The sequence below is a fragment of the Triturus cristatus genome, chromosome 3_1 (genome assembly GCF_964204655.1).
Source record: "Triturus cristatus chromosome 3_1, aTriCri1.1, whole genome shotgun sequence".
Classification (NCBI taxonomy): domain Eukaryota; kingdom Metazoa; phylum Chordata; class Amphibia; order Caudata; family Salamandridae; genus Triturus; species Triturus cristatus.
In genome coordinates this window covers 299,476,071-299,503,411 of record NC_140583.1, presented here as the reverse complement: position 1 = coordinate 299,503,411, position 27,341 = coordinate 299,476,071, and the positions used below count along the sequence as shown (strand labels likewise).

Below are 27,341 nucleotides of genomic sequence, written 5' to 3'. Positions count from 1 at the left end.
AAACATTCGCCCACACTTCTCAAAGTTAAACTACACCACGGACATTGCAGATAATCATTTTGTCATGGAGGTAGACATACTGCCAACGTCATCCATACATCTTCTCCTGCAGGTCCACATCTATACCACCAACAAGGGGGCCTGGGCAGCATATTTCACAAGGCATTTAAACACAATAAGACCCAAAGCTAACCTAACTGTAACATGAAAAAAAAAAAAACTGCCCCCGCCACTCCTTGGGCAGTACCACCAACCCACCCAGTCTGTGATCTAACAAGCTGGGAATCAGTGAATGCTGCCCCATAACCCAATGACTACGAAATAGGAAAAAAGATAAACAAAATACTCCACCCACCTCCCATCTGGTGCTACGCAAAGTCACTGGGAGGGGATGTGAGGCCAAAGCACTCCAGCCCCCCTCTTACATCTATCCGCCCTTAAGAGATAAGCACCCCCATCAACAAAGCAAACCCCTAGAAAAGAATACAGAACAGTTTGAGCATTGTGCACCCAGTAGGAGTGCATTTCACGGTCCATCAATGTACTTCATTCTTAATTCCGGTTTTCCGTCCCAATAACCAGCCTTGGGTTCTCAGTTCCTCCTGGCAGTGGTCTCGCAGCAGTCCAACTGCCACCGAGAGTACAGTTGTCTTGAGACTGCTGTACTCTTAATCATGGCCTTAGTATGACTCTTTCTCACGAGTAACACCAAGCAATGAAGTGCATGGAAAGAATTATGGGGGCCCCTAAACACACTAATCTGAGACACTACCTATTATCAGGAGCAGCTGGCAAACTACTGGGATCTCATGCCAATGGCAACTCGTCCTAAAGATATATTGGAGCCTTTTATAACTTGGCTTAGGGAAAGAGATGCACATTACTGTTGGTACTGGACCACTGACAGCTACTGACTCAGGACATACCCACTGAGTAGTCTCATCGTTTTAGGCATGACACCCCCTCCACCCCCATACACTAAGGGTACGGATGCTTCATGGGGACATGTTGGTTTGGTGAATCGCAGTTGACTTGTCAGTGACTAGAACAATGCAACTCTAGCCACGATAATCCATGTGTTAACTGCCAACCATGGTGCCGTGGAGATATTGGCAAAGTCATCGCATATGCTTGACCTATGACATATTGCGATTGTACCATGCTGTCTAGTATTGAAGATTCCAAAAAGTCTGCTGTCGCAGTTACATTTCAATATTCAGCCATTGTATGTTTTCCCATATGGGTCTGTGTAATCCAAACAAAGATAAAAAAAATCACACCCTTGATCAATGAAACGGTCTAAAATAGCTTAGAACTGCCTCAAAATCCTGGAAAAGAAAGGTTATGGTACTGATACCAATGAGATCAGTTCAGGACACCATCACATTGTAACAGTCAGCAATGTAATCGCAGGAAAGACTGTGCAACTACGGTGAGACGGATATTACAAATCAAATCTGAAAGAAAGTCAGTTCAGCACAAGAAAACTTTTCACCAATAAGAAAACTGGGTGTAGGGACCTCTACCGAATAGACTGCGTTAGGAGAGTGAAAGTAGCTTTCAAGAATAAAAGCAATAAACGAGTCGACATCCTGTTGGTAAAGCGCATGCGTCACAGAACACAAAGTCAGAATTACAAATTGTATGATACATTAGGACTCTTAACATTTCTGCCTCCCGATTCTTGAGAAGTAAAGCATAAAGTTTGCAAATGGTAGTTTGTAGTATAAAATTGAAGACCACCACATCGGGTAGGGCCTTCTGAACTGAAGCACAAGGACAGTAGGTTGTTATTCACATATGGTCAATGCCACGAGTGGGGAGGAAGACAGAGAATCGCATAAACCCTCAGAGAGCATCTACTTGCAACCCACAAGAGTATGGACTTTAAAACACTTTAGCAGATCCACTTAACGAGTGGAACATTATGTGCAATGTCTCATAAGGAACCCTCCAACAAAAAACACAACACAACCACAGCTAGAAATTATACATAACTGCACTTACAAGGTTTTCAAACGTTTGAGAAATAATGGTCTATAGCTAGATTGTCTTTTTTTATACAGAATTTTTTATAAACATACAAGACATACAAAAACATTTGTCTGTCTGGTTCGTCGCCCTTGGGCTACAGGGTATATTGGTACCTTTTGGTCGACTCCCCCATTGCTGGCTAGATTCTTATAGTGAAAAGAGAGGTCTTAAAGTGGGAGTGTATAGGTTGGAATAAGTCGAGGAGGCTGGGATAGAAGCACAACTGTATACTCCTCAAGCATAGGTAGTCCTTTTGTTCCAGTCTTTGCCATGGCTCCCGATTGGAGCGGTTTCTTACGGAGTGTCATAAGGGACTAGCGCCTTGTCCAGAGCTTCCCATAGGCCTCTGGATGTCGCCTTCCACGGGGTGTATTGCATTGCCAGGTTGTCTGCTCCCCTAAGGTGGATGATGCAGCTCTTGTAGGATGTTTTTGAGGAGTCTTTCCAGTTAGTCAGCACCAGTTTGATCGCCGCCGTCAGGAGTAGGTCCAGAAGTCCTCTCTCCCCCCCTCTGTGAGGAGGTCTGTTCAAATGAACGCTGTAATGAGCGAGGCAAATTTCCTTGTTATCTTGCACTTAAAACTCTATAAAGTCCATCACCTTATCCCAGAAGCTCTTGAGCCTTGGGCATTGGAAGACCAGGTGTTCCAAATCCCCCCCTCCCCATGTCGCAATTCCAGCATATTGAGTTCTGAGCCCAAGTGTGTGTGTAGCCAGGCTGGAGTCCAGAAAGTTGTGTAGCAGCCATAGTTTGGTTTGGGCGAAAACTGGTGTGATTTCATTGTGTGGCCGATGCCCATATCCTTTCCCACTCCTGCTTTTAGTGGGGGTTGTATGTGTGTCCCCCAGTATCCCTTTGTTTTATTGTTCAGTCTGGACTGGAGGTCGTAGTGTTGTGCATTTTCGATGCTTGGTGGCCTAGTTTGTTTAGGTTAGTTACGTATTGGAAGATCGAGGGCGTAGTCTATAATTTGATTTTGTTATGGCTGTCTATCTTTAAAAACCTGTACAAATCTAGGTCTTCTAGATGAGTGGTCTTCAATTTAGAGATTGTGATTGGTGTTGCTCCCTTTTCTAGTTGATGCGGGTGCGAGATGCCCTTCTCTATCCATGCGTCGAATCTAAGGGTTTTCCCTTGGTATTTAAAGGTTGTTATTCCCCCATATTTCTTCTGATCGAGCTTTTGATACTGACCTCCATTTTTTTGTCAAGTTTTAAAAGTGCTATTTTGGTATTTCTCAGTATAGGGTTGTTCGCGTGTGGGTATGCGTTTGTTGTTAGTAGGGCTAGTGGGTTCAGGTTGTTTAGAATGGCCTTTTCTACTTGAAACCACACCGGTGTGTATTGCGGTGTTTGGTCTAACCACTGTGTGCCCCGTTTGGCAATGAAAGAGTTTGAAGAACTTGAAATCCGCTAGGTTCACCCCCTCTCCTTGTGTTTTTGGTAGTCTTAGTTTTTTTATGCTTATCCTCGCTTTATCTCTCCACAGAAATTTGGTGCACAATGTATCCACCTTTTGGTGGAAGTCATCTGTTAGGAAGATGCGGATCATCCCAGATAGGTAATTTACATGGGGTATGATCATTTTTAGTGTTTTGATTCATCCCCACCACGTCATACATTTTGGTGACCAGTCCTCTAGTTTCTTTATCTTTATCAGTAGAAGTTTCTCATTGTGTCGTATTGTGGTTAGTAGGTCGCTACCAAATAGTATACCCAAGTATTTGATATGGTTTGTCTGCCAGGTCAGCCCTGAGTCACCCAGGACTTCTGTGGAACAGAAGATATTCAGTGGTTTGCACTCAGATTGTCATTATTAAGCTTGTACCCGAGTGTTCGGAGGATTCTTTTATCGTGGCCATTAGCGCTTTTATTGATGCTTGGAGTTGCTCTGTCATCAGACTATAGTCCGCGTAGGCTGCCAGTTTTATATTCATTCCTTTAAAGGTCATACCCTAGGTTTTCATTTAATTTTATGTCCCCAATTAAGGGTTCTAGAGCCAGGAGGAAGAGGGACGGTGAGTGGGCACCCTAGTCTGGTCCTTTGTTGTAGCGTGAATGTGTCAGAAAGCGAACAGTTTATCGTGATGTGGGCCGTGGGGGTCTGGTATAGGGTCATTGTCATTCTGACAAAGTCGTCTCTTAAGTTGAAACTGTACATGCATTGTTCTAGGAAAGCCCACGACACTTTATCAAAGGCCTTCTCTGCATCCAATGCTATGGCCACTGCCGGTGTCTGGCTCGGGAGACTTGTTCTAGTACATGACAGAATAGCCATGTGTTGTCGCTCGCCATTCGGTTCTTCATGAAGCAGACTTGGGTGTTACTATTTTTGGTAGGATCTTGTTCAGTCTGGCTGCCAGGATTTTGGCATATTTTTTGCAGTCAGCATTGATAAGTGATATGGGCCTATAGTTCCCCGGATGTTGGTGGTCTTTACGTTCTTTCGGTATGACTATTGTCGCCTCTGTCAGACAGTGGGACAACCCTAGACGATTCAGTTTGGTTAAAAACCTTTTTCAAGGTTGGAGTTAGTTGGGGTAGGAAGGCTTTGTAGATGTCGGCTGTGAAGCCATCTGGGACCAGGCCTTATTATTATTTTTTTTTAATTGATTTAACTGCCAGTTCCATTTGTGGTTGATTTCTTGTCCTAGTTTTGCGGTGTCAACTTGATCTAGTTTTGGGGGTGTCAGCTTGATCTAGTTTTGGGAGTTTCAGCCTTTCTAGGAATTTTTTGCAGATATCCTAGTCTAGTATCTTTTGACTCCTATAGAGGTCTGCATAGAAGTCTTTGAATGTCTGAAGTATCTCCTTGTGTCTTGTGCATGTTTTGTTACGTCAGTCTGTGATTGAGGAGATCGCTACCTGGTTATGTCTGTGTTTCAGGTAGGATGCCAACAGTTTCCGTGCTCGATTAGACTTGCAGAGGTTAGGAGCCTTGCATTTATCGAACCACAGTCCCGCTCTCTCGCTTACGATTTTGTTATATGCGTACTTCTGTTGTGTTAGGGTATAGAGTGTTGTCCTGATTGTTTATATGCTTGAGTTCTAATTTTTTTATATCCTTCTCTAGCGTTGATTCGCTTTGTTTATTCTTGCCTTGATGCTTATTAGTTTCCCTAATAGTTGCCTTTAGGGCCTCCCATAGGGTATTAATGCTCACCTTTCTATTGTCATTGTAGGTTATATAGTTCTCTATAGCTTCCTCAATTTCCTTTTTGTGCCAGGGTCTCTGATGGGGTCATTCCTAAAGCGCCATCTTTTAGGGATTGCTTCATTGTGTGTGCCACTTCGTTTTAGACTAATGGCTGAATGATCAGAGACTAGCCTTGGTTTGATAGTAGATCAGGTGTGTGGCTCCCTGAGATTAGGATGTAATCTAAAGTAAAAGGTGTAGTCTTTCGGCTGGGTGTTGTAACCGCCACGAGTCTTTGAGATTGAATTTAGAACATATTTTGTAGTGCTGCGTGGGAGTTGGTGGGGAGGTATTTGCATGGGGATTGCCTGTCTATTAGAGGGTTTAGCGGTAAGTGGAAATCCCCCGCAATGACTATGATTTAGTCTTGTGGCAACTTGTCAAGGGAGTCGGATACCTCTGTCCAGAAGGTGTGATCTATGTTGGGACCGTATATGTTCACTATGTGCAGTTTTTCATCCCCTCTGGAGAGGCTCGTTACTAGCAGTCTGCCATCTTTGTCTTGTGTGCGAGTCTATCGTTAGCCTCGACCCCCTGGATACTAGGGTCAGCACCTCACCTCTTTATCTGCAGGTGAGCTTGCACTCTGCGCTATCCATTTGGCTCTGATTAGTTTGTTGTCTTCCTCATCTAGTTTTGTTTCCTGTAGCAGGACTATATCACTCTTGGTTAGATAGTTTAGTATTTTCTTGCGTTTAATGGGGTGGTTTAGGCCCTTAACGTTGAGTGATGTTATTTTAAGGTCTGTAGTTAGTGTGAGATTTTTGCTACCAGCCATTTGCATTTCTAAGGCATGGCCATTCTGTATACTCAAGCCTCCAGGCACCCCGGGGGTGCTCGTATCTGACCGCGGTTTCTCCTTTCTAGAACTGTTTGGACTAGTACGTTGGCATTCGTTAGAGTATGTAAATTTTGAAAAAAGGAAAGCATGAAAAAAGGAAAAGAGAGAGTACCTGAGATATAGTAACTTTTCGCACCCCCCCCCCTTTGTACCCCCCCCTCCTTCTCCCCTCTTCATTAGGATACAGAAGGTGCGATGGCAGGATCACCTTCCGGAGCTTATGGTCTCATCGCTTCCCGATGCTGTACTACTTTTGTTTGTGGACTTCATTGTCTTTCCTGTATTTTGTGTTGTGAAGGTCTCTAGACAGAGGAACAGATATTTGTAGGTCCAGAGCTTCCCCAGTTTACATTTTATGTCCTTGTTCCCCCAGGTTTTTCCCTGAGGTCGGGGAGGTAGCAGTTAGTGATTCTTTGAGGTAGTTGTGTTGATACAGCAGATGGTGGTTATCCGAGGTAGTAGTGTTGTGCATATTCCTTGTTTCTTCGCTTTTACCATTTTGTTTTACCAAGTATCTCCTTCATTGTGTTCTGGCGATGGGCCTCTTTGCTGTACCATGTAGCGCGGTGTCAATGGGTTGTGACATTGGGCCCTCTAGGTATTAGTGCAATTCGAGGGTCCGTGAAGTGATTTTTCCCTTTGTCTATTTGGAATCTTCTGGGGGCGACAAATGAAAATTGTATGTTCCTGTGTTTGAGTTTCTGGCGCAGAGCGAGGAATCCTTTTGTGTCCACAGTGGGCTTCGAGTAATCTTGGGTTCGAATGATTTTGTGGCCCTTCCAGTTGATCTGGTGGTTCTTCCTAGCGTAGTTAAAAAAATCTCCTCCACGTGTTGTGACCTCAAGGGTTTGCATATGATGGGTCTTGCAAATTGGGAGGTCGGTACTTTGACAGCCAGTACTCTGAATGCCTGATCCAATTCAAATTGACGGTTGAATTTTAGATTGTGACCTTTGGTATTAGGTCCTCGAGGAATGCAGAGCAAGACCCTGCCGCATCCTTTGCCCCCTCATATGTTACCCCTTCGGTTCTTATCTTCCATCTCTGCGGCTTGCTTTTGTAGGGCGCTCGCGATTTCAGATAATGATCTTACTTCTTTCCTCATGCCTCGACCAGCATCTTCTTTGTCACTAATCCTCTGTCACTAATCCTCTGTTCTGCCGCTGTCAGTCTGATGTTCACAGAGTTCAGATCTGCACTAACCGCCGCAATCTCGAATTGTATTGTTTCCGTGGTGAACTTTGTTGATTTTGCCCAAGTCATGCACCTCTGCTAGTTTAAGAATAGTTTCCAGCGTGCCATTTAAGTCCAGCCTTTGATTGGTGAATCAGATGTCAGCGGTTCTCCCATGCTTTTCTTTTGCTGCTGGTGCAGTCTGCTCTCCCTGTTGGCCATATTTCTTGTTAGCACTCGTGTCCCTTTCTTGCGTTGCTATTTGCTCCTTGTCTTGTGTGTTTGTCTTGAGTCTTGATTCCTCTAGTCTCTTAGCTAGCCCTTTTCCTTTCCGCTCACTGTTGTCTTGTTTGGATGTTTTATTCGGGCCAGTTGTTGACTATCTCGTCACCAGGCTCTTCTCTCCTCCCCCTAACGTCGTTCTCTGTTCCTTCCTGCGATACCCCCAAAGTCTTCTTGTATTGGTCAGTCGTTGTAACCTGGGCGCTGTGGTTCCTTTCGCTACGTAACTGACAGCTTTTTCGGGGGTATCTTTTTTTTTTTACCCTCAGGCGCTCATGTGCAGGGAGGGGGGGGGGGGGGGGGGGAGGCGGGGGGAAGGGGGGGGGGGTCAAAGTCGCCCTGGTTAGACCCTTCCGTACTCATACCTCATAGGATACGTGCTTTGAGAGTGGGTTTATTTGCCGCGCCCCCCCCCCCCTTGGGTTTTTTTTTTCTCCTTATCCTCTCCTCTTTTGGTGCGGTTTATTCCTTAGTGTGCGTTATGTTCTTTAGAGTCTTACGAGCGCTGCCCCCTTAGCCTCCTTGTGCTCCTCTTTTTTGGTTTGTTAGTATTGGTTGCGTTGGGTTGTTATCCTCACCCCCGCTTTTCGTTTGTCCTTTGCTCCCCTGGTGTTGTGGTAAGTTTGGGCTTTTCTCCTCGGTCCTCTTACTTGTTAGCGCTCTGCCTCCGCTTTCATTTTCTCTTCTGCTCTGCCTGACATTTGGTCCCTTCTTTCCCTCGACTCGCGCTTAGTCTGCTCACCCGTTGTCCCCCTTTCCTCTTTTTCTGCTGTACGTGACTGCCACCCGTCCTGTTGCTTAGTCGGTGACCTTAGAGAGGGGATATCGCGGTATGCGCGATCCTTGTGTGCAGGAGGGGCGTTTCAGATCAGCACTGTTCTCACCGCACGCTGTCTTTCCTACCAAGCGCTTGCCTCCCCCGCTTACCTCTGGCCGCAGAGCGCAGCCTTATCTCCATCTTGTAGTTGTTCCGGCAGGCTTTTGCACCTTGCTCCTTAGTCGTTGCGTTGCTGGGGGACAGTTTGTTGCTTCTGTTGTTTCTCGAGGGCGCCATCTTGGTTGTCTCAGCCTCCTGTCCGGTGGTTCCGCATTCTTACTTTTTCTAGTACTTCTGAGCGTTCATGCCTCTCCGCGGTGAAACCAATCTTCGGCGTGTGTGTGTTCCAGGATGTGTGTTTTTTCTTGGGCGGCTCACTATTATCGGAGTATTCTGCCTTCGCTTGCTCCGTTACGGCGCATCGGCAGGATCAGGCAGCCATTATCTCTGCCGTCCAAGCCACGCCCCTAGAGCTAGATGGTCTTAAACAAGAACATCTTAAATAAAGTAATACAATTGCTCAACTCTCGAGACTAAATCTTGAAACCGGTGTTAACTCTTAGTGATGTGTGCTGGAAAGAAGTTTGCAGGTGAAAAAGGCAGTATGTACTGGGTTGGGCAAAGGGCAGTATTCTGCTGGTCAACAATAAGGAGGCAAACATGAGTGTTGATTACCAAAGATCAAGACATCAGTTTTCCCACTATTTAGCTTGTCAACTTAGATTCATCCAGTCAGCAACCCAGATTCTACAGTTACAGAAGTAGTCTTGAGTGGCAGGGATGTTTGAAAGATTGAAATAATAATGTGTGTCATCTGCACAAGTAGTAATACTGAATCCATAAGTTCGGAGCAGATCGGCTAGTGGGGTAACAAAGATTAACAGAATAGGGCTTAATGAGGAGCCTTGAGGGATGCTGCATGAGGGGAAGCTCGTGACTGGAAAGGTGAAAAGATAATTACCTGGGTTCTGTCGCTCAGAAACAAAAGCCATTTCAGAGCTTCCTTGCTAGTACTAAACATCTGTTTATTGTAAGGCTGATTGTGACATTGTATCAAAAGTCACTGGAGTTCAGTAGGACCAGGGCAGCTGAACCACCTTGGTCCAGGATACCTTTGATATCTGTTGTGGTTAGCAAGGTAGTCTGTATCCATGAGCTGTTCGAATCTAGACTGAGTGTTGCACAAGAGATTGAAGTCTCCAAATATGCATATTGCTAAAGAATTTTAAACTGGTTGGAGAAAAAAAAAAAAAAAGGGGGGAGGGGAGAAGAACCCACACCCCAGTAGGATCAGCAGTCAGTAGTAGTGGAAAGAATCATGTCTTTCCAGAAGCTAGGGACAGCAGTAGTAATTTAAGATTTACTGCAAAGTTCAGTAAGACTAGACCTAACTTAATGCGTGATAAGCTGAAGAAATTTGTGGGCACGGATCCAGTGAGAAGCCAGATGTAGTGCTGTTAAGCAGCTAAATGGTAAGTTCCTCCAACAAAGGAGGAAAATTTTTCAAAGAAGGAACAGGCGGGGTTGGCTAATGTTTCATAGAAACTACTCACAGTAGGGCAGTTATTGTAGATGTTCATGATTATGTCCCCGCAGAAAAATAATTTCTCGCAGAGAGGTTGAGAAGGCAAAATGGTGGCGCTCATAGCAATATGTGATAAACTTGCACTATCGAGAATAGTTTGTGTGTAGGATTAGAAGGAGGTTTAAATTTTTTTTTAACAGAACCGTTTTGGCATTCTTCTGTATAAACATAGTGCAATGGGCTGAAACAGTCAACTGTATGTACTGGTGTTGCACACAATAGATCTACAAATCTGTAGTGGAAACCAAAACTTAAATCCCTCGCAGCAATAACAGTATTACAGAAGGATTCACAACCAAAGTTGTTTGGCAAGCACCAACTGCTGGAGATCACGGCTGCAATAGGTAATGAGGCAAAACACTAGCAGAAAAGCTGGAGACCATCAGCAAGGCAATTAAATACTCTTGGGGCTACATGAAGACACAGCAATGCAGGACTTGCTAGACCGCATTAAGGGTTTGCACGTCTAACCAAATGGCAGTACATGTGGCAAAGCACAATAGCCTGCATACCCAGTATGAAAATTCACTAGCATAGTGACAGACTGCATGGATCACTGATGTCTTCTGGCTAACAATCCAAACACATCTTCATAAGTAGTAAAGACATCAGGGATTTGGGTAACCATAAGATCTTTACCATAGACTTCTTACTAGTTAGTGTTGCTGCACAGATTCCAGTTTGTACTGTACTAGTTGACCTCAGCCACTTGTGAAAAAGCAATTCCTTGACTGATCAATTTGATACATTTTACCTGCTCTGGTCGAAGCAGTAATCCATTAAGGAAAGACTAGGTACGGTGACCAACGTATGTCACGATATGCAAGATCAGAGCTACAACTAACTAAAGGAAAAAAGTAAAAAAAAGAAACACATAAGGAAAGGCCAACCAAGAATCACTCTTCAATGGAAAGAATAAATCCGTAAGATAACAGTCGGGCCATTTAAACTTACTCTATCAAGAAAGAACCAAGCGAGGTGTGGGGTTGTGGTGACGAGCAAGTTACGTGACAGGCAAACCAAGGTTCACAGCTCAAAGCACTCCACCAAGCAGCAGTACTTCAAGTGAGCAACAAATGATAAGGCAGGCCAGAAAAGGGCCTACAACAAAAACAGGACACCAGCTGTATGCCTCTGAAGGCGCCTTCAGTCACACTGGCAACAAGACAAAAGCATACATTTCAATCCTTGGGCACCAAGAAAATGTAAAAACGAATCAAAACTCTCCACTCCAACTTCCCCTCCCACTGAAACACCTGGCATCGGATCAGTCATCACAGACAACTGGAGCCCAGGTTCCAGAGGCTTGAGTCAATATGGAGAGTACCTGGGGGCAGTAAGTGGCCAGAATACCCCAACAATCCCACCATCCCAGAGCCCACCTATAAGACTGGCAGGAGACCTTAGAGTTCCCACTACCTCTGAAGTCTAGGCGGCAGTAAGTCAGAGGCAATGTAACACAAATGGCTGGAGAGGCCAGGGGAAAAAACAGCAACCAAAAATATAATGCTTGCCCGGTCTGGGTGGAAGAATCTTATAGGTGCTACAATAGTTTCCATACTGCATGCATCAAGTAACCAACCAAAAATGAATTTCCAACTGGCTGCAAAAAAATAAATAAAGTGACAAAACCACAAAGCCTCATCTTCCACCAGAGTTACACCTCCCAGGGCCACTGGAACGGCAGCAACTGGGGCAACATAGTAAAAATATGCAACTCACTCTAGGACTAGAGTACATAAAAAGCAAGGACCTGGTATATGTGATCTTTATGCCTACTGAAAACTGCAAATCAAACAAGAGCACTGATGTGCACCTCTGCAATTACTAAAATGTAGAGTCACTAGTGAACAAGGCACCAGTGTTGAAGACTTGGGGAATTGAGGGGGCAGGTGGATGAACGTGTCACGCTGATGAAAATAGAGATTGAAAAAATGATAATCATTTTCAACATCGCTAGGGAGAAATAAAAAGGATGGCAGGGGCTCTCCTATAGGTAATTTGCCTGAAAATAAGGGCTCAGTGCTACTCAATACAAAGGGCGTGAGCCTGGACTTTTCCAGGACTTCAGGCAAGTTGATGATCGCTAATGCCACTGGGCATCTAGGTACACAGCACTGCAGGATCCCCAATGAGGCTGAACTGGCCAGTTGACCACCAGCAGCCCTGAAACAGCTGGAAGAAAAGGGGCTGAACTTCAAGCATCAAATTCGGGAAGAAGAAACTCAGCAAATATAAAGCAACGCCGATTTAATGTTTACAACTACTAGGTTAATTTTGTGGAATATAACAGGGGCCAGCAAACTGGCCCAGGATCCGAGCTTGGAACAGTTCTTGTGCAACTTTGACATCTGTCTCCAAGAAACCTGGCAGGAAGCACAGAACTCACTGCCAGGCTATGTGAATTTACAGATCTAGCAGAGACGCAAAAGACCAAAGGGCACCGAAAGGCAGCTTATCACCAGCAACATTTCAGTATATTAGATCTAAAGATCAGCCACAAGCTGGCAACAATTACTAACTGGAACTCAGGGCTGCAGGTAACCTCACTAATAATGGTCATTTACATAATTAATAACTACTCAAAACAAATCAAAATTACAGCCACAGGGAACAAACTACTAGAATTACGAGCTACCCACAGGGAAACACCATGGATTATTACTGGAGATTTTAATGTAACAATGGCAAATTACTACAAGAGCAGCACTAGAGAAAGATTCCAAGACATCAAGTCAGGAATTCCAATGCAGGTATCACAATTTATGAACATTGACAAAAGCAACCACATCCTCCTGCATGTCCTGGAGGCTCTGGTGCCGTGCCCTCAATGGTAGACCCCCCTCAGATTCCCCAATGAAAGCAATACAAATCTGAGGAAGTCTGGGTCGACCCTGGATTGCAACTTCATATCTTCCTCTAGATTAAATGACATTCAGATCTTTTATCTAGAGGTTAGATGCGAAAGTATCAATTGCCGCATGAACAATTTTGGTTCACAAGATCCAGGCAGCTACTAACGAGACATGGAAAGCAAGTGGAAAAATCTCTGCAGGTACAAAAACAAAAATAAAAAGTGTGCCTAGGCCTTGTCAGACAGCAAATAAACAAATAAGCTAGAAACCTCACGTTTCAATATACAGCAGGCACCTACCCCACTACTTTCCAGGAAAAAAAAAAAAAAAAAAAAAAAGTACAAAATGGTAGTAGGGGAAGCTAAGCAAGCCTATATGGTCCAGGGTCCAGGAGTGGATAACAATCGTTGAGACTTGTAAGACCAGAAATAGCAAGCCACTAGGTACTCATTATCTTACTAATTAGAGCGAGAGCCTGCAGGAGTATTAGGAAACACTGTGCCTAAAGAAAAGTGGCTAGAGCACATCTCCAAATTATGTCAGAACCCAAACAGGAGCGAATAGTTACAGTACATCCAGTGGATTTCCATGCCTAAACTTCACCAAATTATCTAGCTAAGAATACAGCCCATAGAAGCAGCGGGCTCCAGGCCCCAACTGCCCGTCCAACCGCACTATTTAAAATCAATTTAGTGTTCTGGGGTAGCCAGCCTGACCGAATATGCAAACCTACCTAAGGGATAACAGGGGCCCAGACTCCTGGAAAGGGGCAGCCAATTATACATCCCATCTATTGAAAAGGCCCATAGGTGAAACCGGATAGTTACTGCATGATCGCACTCTTGGATATGGATATAAAAATATTTGCAGGTCTACTACTTTAAGAACTAGAATCCTGGGCAACGAAATTGAACTTCATACCCCTTACCAAACGGGCTTTCGTCCAGCACTGCGCACCAATGACAACTTGACAGCCCTGGCTATGCGGACTGAAAAAACAAGTGGAAAAAAAGAATCCTTCTATATTTGCTTTGTGGGACCTTAAAAGCATTTGATCTAGTCAATAGAAGCCACCTCTGGAGAACTAGTTGAATGGAACATCCGTCTAAACCAGCCATGATGACTACAGCTCATATACTCAGACAACTGGGCCAGGGTCACCCTTGGGTGCAACAAGGGCTTCACATCTAGAATTCAGATAGAGCTGTAAGACAAGGGTGCGTGTTGGCCCAGATTAGATACTTCGCAGATTTGAGTGCCAAACTACATTTCACCTGCCCCATCCCCAAACTTATGCCAACAATTAATATCCACACTATTATATGCAGACAATATTGTACTATTAAATTTTTCGGGCATAGGCTTGAAAACTTTGCTAACCTCTTCGCATCAATACTGCTCGACTAACTAGTTAACCGTAAACTTTGAGAAAAAGTTACTCATATTTGGCAAAAGGATAATTAGGAACAATACCTGGTACCGCGGGGGAAGCCCAGAGGTAGAAGCGGAAATTGCGTAAGGTATTTGCCTACCTCAAGAGACATACAATTGAGATGGTCTGTCACAGGAAACCCGTCTGCCTGCAGATAGTAAAATGCTCACACACCGAAGATTGCAGGGCTCTTTTCGCGGCCGGTTTTGACATATGCAATGGGGTACTAACATGGGCCAACTCTAAATCAGGTTTCACACAAGAGCCAGTCAAGGCGGATTGAGGGCAGATATGCCATTTTTAGATGTAGGGGAAGGAGTCTAGACCTGTTGGTGGTTAATGTATATGGGCCAAAGTTTGATAACCCTCTGTTCTACCGCAACCTACTAGTACATCTGAAAATAAAACCCACTCTCCCGCACCTTTGGGGTGGCGATTTTAATTGCGTTATAGAACATTCACTGGACCGTCCTTCAGCCACTGCTAGAACCATTACTGATGCTACTATGGACCTAGACAGGACTGACGTTTGGAGCACCCGTTCTCCTACAAAAAGAGGTTTCACCCACTAATCTGCCCGTATGATCTGCGCACAAGAAACGATTACTTGTTCATAACTAGAACTTTATACCCCACAATTAGGAAATGTGTGACCCTCCCATGCTCATCAGATCGTTCACCTATACTTAAGAGTTGCTAAGCCCACAGAAAAAACAGCCCCGTTCACATGGCTCTTCTCCCCCCCACCCCCACTCATTAGACCGTGCTTTTAAAAAGGACTGATGCCATAGTAGATTTTTAAATGTTGGCTCAGTACCACGATTCGCCTCAGTTTGGGAAAGCTTTACGGTTTACATTCGAGGTATTGCTATCTCAAAGGACACTGGTGTACTCCGTTCACTTAAAGGGCGCATTGATAGCCTAGAAAAACATTTGACCAAGCAGTCTTGCGTGGGGGTGAGGTTAGCAGCGCAGAGGAATTGAAAAGGACATTAGAGGAATACCATGACATTACTGACTGAGGTCAAACATGGGTAAATATGTGGTGACTAAAACCTATATGTGGTGACTAAAACCTATGTGGAGGGTGAGTGCCCGGGGTCTGCTTTGTTGCGGATATATACACACACACACAAGCATGGGGCGCCCCTGGCAAGGACAGCCTTACCGTTGCTTTATTAAAATTTCAGAGATCTTCTAGTCCCACATTTGGTAACACACTTCGAAGCAAATAGCGAATCTGGCGGGATGCCCCCTCAATGAGGGAACCCTCGACAGTCACGCTACCGAAACCAGGCAAACCCCCTAATGAATGCTCATCATTCCAGCCATTATCATTGTTAAACGTAGACAAATATATGCCAAGGTTCTTGTCAACTGCTTGGCCCCGTTAGTACCAAATCTAGTCTTTCAAGAAGAAGCAGGCTGTGTCCCGGGGTGTAATCTGACACAACTTGCACTCATTCTTCAGGAGAACACAACATACTAATTCTAGAGATAAAGGCTTCCGTGGTCTTTCTAGATGCCTAGCAGCCTTTGACTCTGGAGTGGGAATTCATGACCACGGTGATTAGGAGAATGGGTGTGGGCGAGATGTTTCTCAAATCAGTTGCTGTCCTGTATAACTCTCCTTCCGCCAGAATAAAAATCGGTAATATAGTCAGTGCCATCATTAAGATATCCAGAGGCACTCAGCAGGGCTGTCCGCCATCACCTCTCCTGTATGCAATAGTAGCGGAACCCCTGGCCTGTGCTCTCGGAGTATCAGACAAAATATAACTAACATCCTACGCCGATGACACCGGTTAGTTAGAAATCCAGAGTTAAATTTATCTACAGTATTGAGAGGTGGTGCGCTTTTGGGCATTAAGGCCTAAAAGTTAATTGGACTAAATGTACAGTATTTCCACTGACCTCCGTCTCGACACCTATCAAATTAGACTTTCCTCTTACCTGGTTCAATGATCCTGTGCGATTCAAATACATTATCACCGAGATTGTATGTAGAGAGAATTATGGCCGGGCAGTCACCAAGTTAAAGGAAGACATGAAACCCTGGGTCCACCTCCCGCTGTCCCTCCTTGGGCTCATCTCACTAATGAAAATAGCGGTGCTTCCCAGGTTTCCATTTTTGTTCCAGAACATACCAATAGTGCTTCCATCACACTTTTTCCAAAACCATCAGAACACTGACGAAGTTAGCCTGGGCATGTAAGCAACTGCGTGTCCAATGGAAAATCCCAACTCTCCCCTATGCCCTGAGAGCCCCAGACTTGGAACTTTACTATAGAGTTGCACAAATCACTGGATCCATCAGCTTTTGGATCCTCCTCATTTGCAGATAGAAAAGATAGTAGCTGCACCCTCTCCGCTACCTTCAAGGTCATTTCAAGCCCCGGACCGTCGCACCGGCATCTTGGATTTGGTCAATGCCATGGTAAATGTGTTGCATGACTTACTGAAGAGATAGGCGAGCACTACATAATACTCCCCACTAACTCCGCTTGAGTGGTGTCATTGGCTGCCCATTAGTAGGGAAAGAGGTGGTCATGGCACTAGAGGCACTCAACATAACTAAAATTGGGGACCTTTTTCTTACTGGTAGTGTGCGTGATTGGGCTTGGATTGTAGCCGAGAGACAAGATAACGATTAACTAGTGGGATTTCACTTCCACAGAGTGAGTCATGCCCTTCAGGAGCTTCTTGAAGACATGGCGGCGCCTCCAGAGGTCACCCCCTCATTTTTATTGCGGTCTGAATCTCCCTGTAAGGTGGTCTCCAGTATTTATAGTACTGTCCAGAGCTACCGTAAGAATTTCTATACTAAGCCCCGACCGGAGCGGCAATGTGATTTAGAGGTGACCATTGACTGACACTTTGAGCTACTGCTGCAAAGCAACGCGCCTATCTCACTAAATGGCAGTTATCGATTATTTAGAAATTTAAAATGTATTAGACTATACACCTGCATTATGGCTTTCGGGAAACAGCGGATTGTTAACGATACAGGGCCAACCCTGCGGATTTCCTACATGTGGCCGGGTTATGCCCGATATAGCCAATTATTGAGGTTTGACATTCCAAAAGGTGAGTGAAATCACAGACATCAATAGCCACCCCCCCGATCCCTATTGGGTACTCAAAACGGATAAAGAAAGACATCCATCGCTTGATAGATATTGGGGTTGTTGATCGCAAAGCGTAGAATAGCAATGCGTTGCTCACGCACGCCGGCCCCTAGCCTTGCAGAATGGTCGAATGGCATGCTTTTTTGTAAAACACAAACAGAACTATATAGCCACTTACTCCCACCTCAGAACCTCCCCAAATAATTTTGGGGATTTGACCAAAACTATTATCAAATGTACCAGGATAGAGTATCACTACAAGGTTGATTAACGAGCTCCAATTATGTCCACTGGGACTGGTATTATCAGGTGGATCATTTTCCGTGGAGTGTCTCTAGGGTGCGCAGGACATTGGTTGTCTAATATTTGCTTGAGTGACGTACACGCAGTTCCCTCCCACTGGTATTTGGATGAGGTGTATAGACCATCCCACTCTGGCAAAAACAATCGAAGTCTGTTGTGTTACCTTATGCACTGGGTTCTTCCACAGTGCTCTGTCCTCGATTACAGTCATGTAATGTCGTCCTTATTTATGTAAACTGCGGTTGTTAATGTATGAAACAATGGTTGTGTTTACCTTTTTTTCTTGATTTGTATGCAATACCATTTTTTAAAAAGCAGTCTGCACATTTCTTTTAATGCATTTGGGCATACAAAAAAATAAAATAAAAAGTACCCCGTGCCAGCCTTCCACATTCTTTTCCATGCTATGTGTAGTCCAATTTCAACATGTGGCCTGCTTTGCCCTCTGTGCAGCACAGCCAAAAGCGTTTCTAAAGCACACTGTTGATCATAAACTAGTTTTAATCTTGGGTTAATGAAGCCAGTTAGTAAAGGGTTGATGATTTCACCCTACTTTAGCTATTAGTGGGTTGAACACAGCTGGTCATACGCCAGGAGGTACAAAACAATTACAGGTAAAGACCAATAACTTCTGGATCTGAAAAAAAGCAGCATCACAAGCATTCTCAAGTAGCACAAGCTCAACCCTCTCAAACACTTCATTCCAGTGCACATGGTTACAACCAACAAGCAGCTTATAAAGTGCATGGTCGGACCTTAAGCTACTAGAGGGCATGCACGCGTTCATGACTTAAAGTGGCTACAACCTCTGCCGAGTAACAAAACTAACAAGTCACACCCACCACACTGAAGTGCAGAACCGTACTCCTAATTGCTTCCTGATACAGCGCATTTCCAAAGTGGAAAGAACGGGTCTACGAGTCCAGGCAGGCCTGGCAAGCAGTATGTGCACATGGTGGTGCAGGTTAAGTTTATTCAGGGAGCAGGTCTAGCGAGCTTCGCCTGAGCTTCAGAACAAGCACTTGCGTTCAGATAAGGTAATTTCAACAAGAAGCCAGAGGAGGAAGATCTATTTTACATCAACCAGAATGTTCAGGAGCGCTGCTAACCTAGGTTACTGTAGCCAAGCACTGCGCTCTTGGGGACCAGGGGCTTGGCGGCAGTAAGTGATGTCGAACTGTAGACTAACGTATTAGAGACATCCGTCAGCACATAATGCTCAGCTAACACATTCATTGAAGTTTTAATAATTACATAGGCTGATATTGGGGACTACATTTTGGATTGTTAGGAGAAACATCTGGAACAGTATTGAATACACTTGGAGGCTAAAGTGTTTAGTTTGATTGAAGAAACATAATTGGTTGAAGGCTCTAGTAGTCTATTTGCAGAACTGGAGAGGACCTTCACTTAATTTTGCAAATTAAGTTTCTTAGGACCTTATTATGGGCCTGGCAGTCCACAGACCGCCAGACTCACGGTGGCAGTCTCCCGACTGCCCTATTATGACTAAGGCAGTCAGGCTGCCCTGGGACCACCATATCCACAGTTGCGCTGCAGTCCTGAGGCTGCAATGCGCTTGGCGGTGTCGCTGCGGCCCCAAGCACATTACGAGTTTACTCGCTACCACACTTCATGGTGGTGCGACTGCATAAAAGGTGTGACAGTGGGTAAACAAAATGGGACCTACAGGGCCCTTTGTGCCTCATGACATGTAATGCACATGGGGCGGGGGAGGGAACAGCATGTGCCCCCCCGTGTGCATACACACCAGTATCTGCATGGCATAGACTACACTGGTTTGGCGGTGCAGCCCTGCACCGCCAACCTCTTAAGGCGGTTAGCCTCCCATTTTTCAGTGTCATTTGTGACAATCTTATCCTAAAAAATAAATTTTTTAAAAGAAGTGCTTCGCCCGCTCATTGCTTACCATTGATTGGCTTAGCCACTAACTTTTCCATTTCATTGGCGAGTGCTGTGGGCCTCACTTTGTGCGTTTCCTGAAGCATGGATCACAGATTGATTTGTGTTCTGCGCTGCTTGTGCTCAGATAGTTGTACTTTAAAAATATTTTTGGCTACAAGACAACTAGCAACCACAATAGTTGAAGCTTACACTTCCGGTATTTCCAAGAGCTGAATGCAAACAACAAGCAATAATGAAACTTTGTTGTACGAGACCACTATCTGAAGCATACATTTGGGCCAGATTTCGCTTCAACTGATTAAGCTGTAAATATACCCTCTTCATTTAGGACTGTCGCCATTCTGTGAACTAACGTTTCCCACTGTATCATATTTACTTATTTCTTGGTTATGACTTATAATTTAGGAGGATGTTTTAATCAAACACTTTCCAAAAAGTTTTTCACCCTTACCGCTGTGATCCCTAAAATCACGGTTTACCTCCTTTTACCTTTGCCCATCCCAAACACTAAAAATCACAACAAAAATTTGTATAAAAAGGTGTTATAGAAAAATACTCATGTGGTAAATGACTGAATAGTAGAAGTACAAATACTTACTTGTGTGGTACTTCTTATTAAGAACAATCTTCATTGCTGTACAACATGGCCATATGACAGACAAAGCCAATAGCTTGAGCATAGGCGACACCTATTGGATGTGCAAATGCTTGTTTGCCATTGCACATGAATTTGTAGAAGAGAAATGAGGGGGGAGGGGGGGATATTGTGAGTCTCATTTTCAGGCTTCAACTCTAAATGAGATTTCTTTGCAAGTAACATGCCATACATTAACTTTGGAATGGTGTAATGTACAAGTTGGAGCTGTCACCTTTGCATCACTGGAGGACTGCTAAAGATCTCTAAATTTGAGACTTGCGATGGCGGTAACTTTCTAGCTAACAAATACATAACGGAGTTCAATATTAACAAAATGCTTACTCTACATTCAGGTTAAATATTTCAAAAATTGTCAGAATAATAAATTCCTCATTTGCGAACACAGCCAGGTTAAGGAAATAATTTTAAACTTCACTACACCGTTTTATCTGCAAGCCAGTAATTTTCAGGTGCCACAAATGAATACAGCCACGGTATATTAGCAATCTACTGCAAGTACCTAAATGTGCTTAACTGAGTGCTTTTAAGGGGCGTACACATTGTGCCATAGTCTTAATGCTCATTAAAGGACCACAATTTATTAGATTTGTTCTAAACTGGGCAAATAGGATGACCCTGCAATCAATGTAATCTTACATTATCTTTTCCTTCCAGCGTGTTATCAGGTAAGCATGTCATGAATGGAGACAATTTACGGCATTAGTTGCACTTTCCTGGCACAAGAGTCGTCCAAAGGAAATATTTTAGGCCAAAGAAATAAGACACCTAAACCGTCACAAATTTTTTTAATAAGAGCTCTCAAATTCATATCTTCTACATCTGAAGAGTTTTATATTACTAGGCAACAGCAGCTATTTGAGCTAAGGATGGGCATTAGTTAACTAGTTTCATGAGTTAAGAAATAAACGGCACAAGTAAACAAAATGATAACTGAATTGAAAAGCAACTGTCCCGTGGTCACACTAAGATACAGTAGGGTCTGCATCATTAAAAAAAATAAAAAGGAGATTTAAATTCAGCGCCAAGCATCTTTTGGCACCAGACACCGTACATACTAGAACAGATTAAATTATGTGCAGATGCTGTAAACCAGCTATACAGTGCTCTTAAGGTTCAAACCACATACTAAATTGTCATCAATAAGAGGTTCATAAACTGGAATTCATACGGTGGCCAAGTAGAAAACAATGGTACTGTTCAGAGAACATACAATCCACACGCCATTAGCCCAAAACAGTTTTGCATGAACTGAAGACTGCATGAAGGCAGTAATGCAGATCTCAAGCAAAAGGACTTCCAAGGCAAAAACAGTGACTGTCTCTAGGTCTACCCACCAATGATTGCGGCAGTCGACGTGATTCAAGGATAAATACTGTACCGGTAGTACATTCAAGCACATAGAAGGCCATGTGAGAAGGATCGCAATTGGCATTGACTCAGGGTAGCATTCCAACCCATTGTTCTTTTGCACACCAGATGAGGGCCCGGTTGTCACTGCGCTACTGGAACCAAGCTACACCCAACTGACAAGTCCCAATTAGGGCGAAATCAGTCTTTGGTTGCTTGTATTCCGGTTCAGGGAGGATCTGGCCCGGCAGATTGTGCTGGACTGTCTCAATGGAAGCAGGATCAAGACTGGTTTGCATATGGCTGGGTCCAAGCTGAGGTGGCATGGAGTGCAAAAGAAAGATGCAATCATTCCTCCCATCACCTTTCGTGTGTTTACTGGTAATATGAACATATATTTTATCTCCAGCCGCCACAGTGACAAACCTACACATCTTTTTATTCAAAAAAGGAATGGTGTCAGATCGGTCTCACTGCACATTTACGCTCCCCTCGAATGCCGGAAAGGCATTTCTAATAACCAGCATCCCATAGCCCCTTTGAAATTCATGAGTAGGTGCGATATTCTGTCGGGATAAGGTAGGATCGACCCTGAGTCACGACTGCTGCTCCTCCTCGGGCTACCCCGCCCACAGACAGGCGGCAACAGAGGGCAGCCCCCAGTGGCGTGAGCCTGAGACCACTAACCCCCCCCCCCCCCCGCATCCCTGGGCTCCTCCTCTGCAGGCCCGCATAAAGCTCCGTACGTGCAGCTGCTCTCGTACAGGAGGGCTGAGTCACCAAGGCACGTGCAACAGGAGACCGGCGGGAGTGCTCGGGTGACAGAATATGCCAGATGGGGAAGAAAGGCAAAACACAACAAATCAGTAAGATAAAAGAAAACGCAGAGCAGTGGGCAACGTTTCAGAGCAGGGACCAGCCCAGTGTAAAGGCAAGGTCCGGGCAGAGCATCAGTGTGAAGGTCACTGCACACGGCCTCTCCTCAGAACCCGAGCAATGGCGCATCACAGAAATAACAGATCCGAAGCCTGGCACCCGTTCCGTTAACACGTCACATCGCATTATTTGAAGGAGGGGTGGGTGACTATTGTTCGCCGTGCACGGCACGTATCGGCATTCAACCATGCGCGAAGGGCAGGCATTAATGAGGTTCACTGGTAAAGGGTTTTGAAGGTCACAGGAGAGCTTGGAGGTCGTTCTGCAAAGACAGCACTGAGGCGCGCTAACGTTGCCCATTTCTATATTAGACTATCTAGGGGAGCTCAAAGACAGCCCAGGGCGGCATCGTGACACATGAATGAGGATGTGGTCCCGGAAAGAAGGCTTCTATATCTGTACAAGTAGTGTACCGGGCTTGCAGTTGGTAACTGTACAGATGGCAGTAAAAAGCCAACATGATTGGTGTATATGCAGCACTAACATGTATTACGCAATCATACATACTGGCAGTAGGCATTAATAGGTATTGTAGTGCAAAAGCCCGACATCCAGGGACTCAGCAGAAGGCTGGGAGCTACTACTCTCCGATAACCGACCAAGGAACATAAACAGATACCCCCACCAGATGCACTCGTAATTTATATATCACAAACCTTAAAAAAAAAAAAGGCAGACGTTACAACATATCTTGCGCGATTCGAACACAGTCCAAACGTCATGCATCTTTCCAGGACAGTAACAGAAATCGCGCACTTTCAATCCCCCACTCCTGCCGAAGACCATGACTCAGCTTAGCGAGGGCGATTGCTCACTTTTAGTAACGTGCACTTTTTATGCAGCATTAAGTCCCCGGCTTTTTGATGCCGATGCGCGTTCGTATAAGGGCTGGCTTATCAAAGTAGTTAGGAGCCCATAAGAATAGGTGTGACATCTCTGCTAACCAACAAGCCAAGCCCGCACATGTAATTTATTGACCAAGAGAAGCGTGGACAGGTTTGGGCGCATTAGGAAAAACATTTTACCAGACATCACACTGCCAAAAGGCTCGTATACACAGAACCCAACCTGCACCAGACAAACTGGCCCGTGAAACAACAAGCTCCAGGCAGCCCATTCGGAGGCGCGTGTCACAGGCCACATCTCAGACCATTCATTCAGGGACCTATGAAAGCCAGATTTGAGAGCTCATTCACGAGCCAAAGATACAAGCTGGACCACTTACTGCTCATCCATGTGTCCGAACGACTGAGCACTTCAGCTGGCACACCGACCTCACAGTTCGTTGACTAAGTCTTAGTATTTAACTCAGAGCACAAACCCACACTACACCTAGGAGACTTCCATCTGCCCTCCTGCAGTCTGAGGCTCAACAGGCAAAGTGAGGAGTCATGAAATAACCATAACCCTACCCCGACATCAAAGGAAAGTACAGACCTCTCAAAGCCCCATGAAGGCCTGACTTAGGATAATTCTGGCCATTCTCTGCACGCACAGGTTCCTGCGAGTAATAGTTCTTGCCCCCACACAAGTAACCGCACTCAGCAACGTACACATCATTCCATAGAGGAGAAAAAGAATGACAGAACAGTTGAGTGAAAAATTGCAGTGGACGCCAAAATGTGTTCAGGTTGGTTAAAAAAAAAATCTTAACATGAAGGCTGGACACCATATTACACGTGGGATTGTTCAGTCGGCCGCCAGCTGCTGTTCATGGGTCTGTGTTCCCCTCCATTTTCCCTTAGTAGAGGCAGTGGTCACCCAGCACCCAACCCAGCCTCCTACACATGAGGGCGGAGTGGCTAGCACTTACTACTCCATTAGAATGGCTCTGATATATCCACACTAGCAGTTTATCTTAGACAAGCTAGAGCAGCAATGACTCATCTGATTCTTAGGTTTATCACCCATACTTCACGCCCCGTTCTTACTACTTCAGGATAGGTCACACAAACCTCCTTCCACCTCTGCGTAAAGAGGAAGAAGTCTCCATCTTTTCCGTTGTCAGCTATGCAGAATACCCCCTTCCAACTCTGCGTAAAGGGGAAGAAGTCACCACCTCTCCCGTTAATTCTGCAGAATATCCCTTCCACCTCTGCGCAGAGAGAAAGTGAACACCTTTCCCATTCTCAATTCTGTAGAATAGCCCCTTCCACCCCTGCATAGAGGGGAAGTAATCACCACCTTTCCCGTGGTCCACTCTGTAGAATATCCCATTCTACCTCTGCGTAAAGAGGAAGAAGTTAACACCTTTTCCGTTGTAAAATCCTCAAAATAACCCCTTTCACCTTTGCATAGAGGGGAAGTGACCACCTTTCCAGTTCTCAATTCTGTAGAAAAACCCCTTCCACCCCTGCATAGAGGGTTGGAGGGGTACTCATCACCTTTCCCGTGGTCCACTCTGTAGGATATCCCGTTCCACCTCTGCGGGAAGAGGAAGAAGTTACCACCTTTCACGTTGTTAAATCCTCAAAATAACCCCTTTCACCTTTGCATAGAGGGGAAGTGACCACCTTGAACACCCCTCTTCCACCACTGCGTAGAGGGGGGAGAAGTCACCACCTTTCTGTGTCTCAAATCTATAGAATCAATCATCCCATCAAGATTAGACATGGAGCCACCACCACTATCTGACCCAATTTTCTCAAATCATCCCATCTCTTCGCCTCAATGGGGATAATGCAATCCCGCTCAAAGCAGAGAGGTTGAGTCAGTGCCAGTTCTGTTCACAGTAGGTCAGCATGTTATCATTTTTTTTACAATACCACCACTCACCTTGTTACGATGTGTCAGCAGTACACAAACATTATTTGTAAGTGGGTTCAACGCATTCAATTATCCTTGTATGGATCAGGCCTAACCCCCCAAAACCCCTCGCTCCTTCGGAACATCAGCACATTTCCTTCATCCACAGGATGAGCTTCACCCATCCTTCCTCCCGCCTCCTTAGAGTGGCATCCTCCCTCTAGTCTTTGGAATTGGGCAGGTCCCGTTCTACTCTCCTTAAAGAGGGGGGAGTTCAATTGCACTCTCCTACGTAGGATGGCTCACCTTGCCCTCGTTCGTTACACTTACGATTAATCAGCACGCCCCCTGGATTGGAACCACTAACGGGTTAACATCGGATAGACCCAGTTTTCTGAAGGGTGAGTCAGTACCACTGCCTCCATTATTCGTAAGAGGGGTGACCATCCACAACCTTGATTTCTCGAATGGGTAGGCACTCTCGTACCCCACCTAAAACACAAAGTAACTCTTCGCTGCTGCCCCCCCCCCCCCCCGGCAAAACGAGTGAACCTGCTCCTTATCCGCCACCCCCGCCCGCAAGACGAGTGAACCTGCTCCTCTACCGCCATTCTACCAAAGCTGTATTTGCCCTCACATTGTATTAGGAGCGATTTCCCTTCCCTATGGATTTTCTCCCAGGCGTTATCCAACCTTTTGATATACTGCCCCGCGACCAGTTCCTCCCGAAGCCCCATAAAATATCCCGGTCCACAGACCAGCCACACCTAGTACCTCTCTATCCCGAGCCTTTATTTAAGTTTGGAGGGATGACCCGGTTTACCATTTGCAACCCTCAGCCTCAATCAACAGTCTCACGCCTAGAATCAATAGAATTATTAATATACTCGCTCCAGGAGGTAACCATTGGCTTTTCTGCAGCACCTCCCACATGCTCACCTGCTTCCTACTCTGCGCTCTCTGTCAGCTCGTCTGTCCGCTTCTCGCTTTTCCTCCCCAAGGTGAACTATTGGCGCAGCACTTTGAATCCCTCCGCCACTTTAGTACCCGCTCTTCAAGGACCCGCCCAGAAGCGCCTGAAGGCCCGCACTCCTTGAATTGCCTTACCTCTTCCGTCCCCTATGGAAGGCGTGGCTGCACGCGTCAGACGAAAAGAGCCCCTCTCCGCACCCCCACACGGTGAACTACATTTCCTAGCGGATGGATCAGTAATTTAACATGACGCTAATACATTATCCAATCAGGAGGCAGGCATCAGAGGCCCACGACAGATTCATGCAGCCTCAGCCCGTTAAGGCTTGCGGTCCTCTCTCGAGCTGTTTTTGCGCATGGGCGCGGTGTGACATTGCAGGACTCACGCATGCGCCGGTCTGCATTGCGGACTATGGCTCTTAGAGCATCTCTTTACGATGTCACCTGAAGTACGGCTGAACGATAGTCACAAACGTATGGCTGGATAAAGAGGAACAAGACGATTAGCAGTGGTTCACCCGAACAATTTTAATTCGTATATCTGAAGGTGGTGGCCATATTTGTATGCTGTCTTTCTCGTCTACCATAATAGGCTTTCATCCACAAGTCGAAACCAGGGCACCGATATATCAGTGAGTAGTGAGTACCGACGGCCATTTGTTAATAGCGTCTATGAATTATTGGCGTTATTGTGTGCTGGCAGTTTGGGGGCACACAGTTCAGATAGGATGACCAGGTTTCCAAAATAAAAAAAACGGGAGAGACGATTGTAATAATACCAACATTCTTTTGTAGAGAGCAGTCTGACGAGCGCCCATCAGCAACAACACTATAATGTCGTTCAACTGTCAACTCTAGAACTTCGTTGCTCTAACATTCTAAGGAGCAAACCACAGAGAGCAAGCATTGGCAAAGCCAATAGATCTGGCATTAACCGCCACCCACTTGGCTTTACCAGTTTTTGTATTGTTTTGTCATAATTTGTAAAAAAAAAAAAACTTATTGTTGGGGACGCAGCCAGGCCACCAATATATAAAAAAAGTAATCAGCTGCAGCCCAAATTTTTTAGGGGGGTTTAAAAAAAGAACACTTTACTGTAGAAGTTCCTGAA

General features: G+C 45.1%; 1 protein-coding gene across 7 annotated transcripts in view; it reads right to left on the bottom strand.

Annotated features, from left to right (window-relative positions):
* PKM (pyruvate kinase M1/2) overlaps nucleotides 1-26,576 on the bottom strand; it is a 106,068-nt gene extending 79,492 nt beyond the window's left edge. For 3 of the 7 annotated variants that reach the window (XR_014978796.1, XM_085643951.1, XM_085643950.1), the window contains exon 1: nucleotides 26,198-26,235. The gene's annotated coding sequence lies outside the window, so the exon portion shown is untranslated. Of the gene's footprint in view, nucleotides 1-23,738; nucleotides 24,001-26,032; nucleotides 26,236-26,365 lie in introns of those variants that run through there. The other 4 variants (XM_085643952.1, XM_085643954.1, XM_085643953.1 and 1 more) reach the window with 4 other exon arrangements.
* Nucleotides 26,577-27,341: the final 765 nt, after the last annotated feature.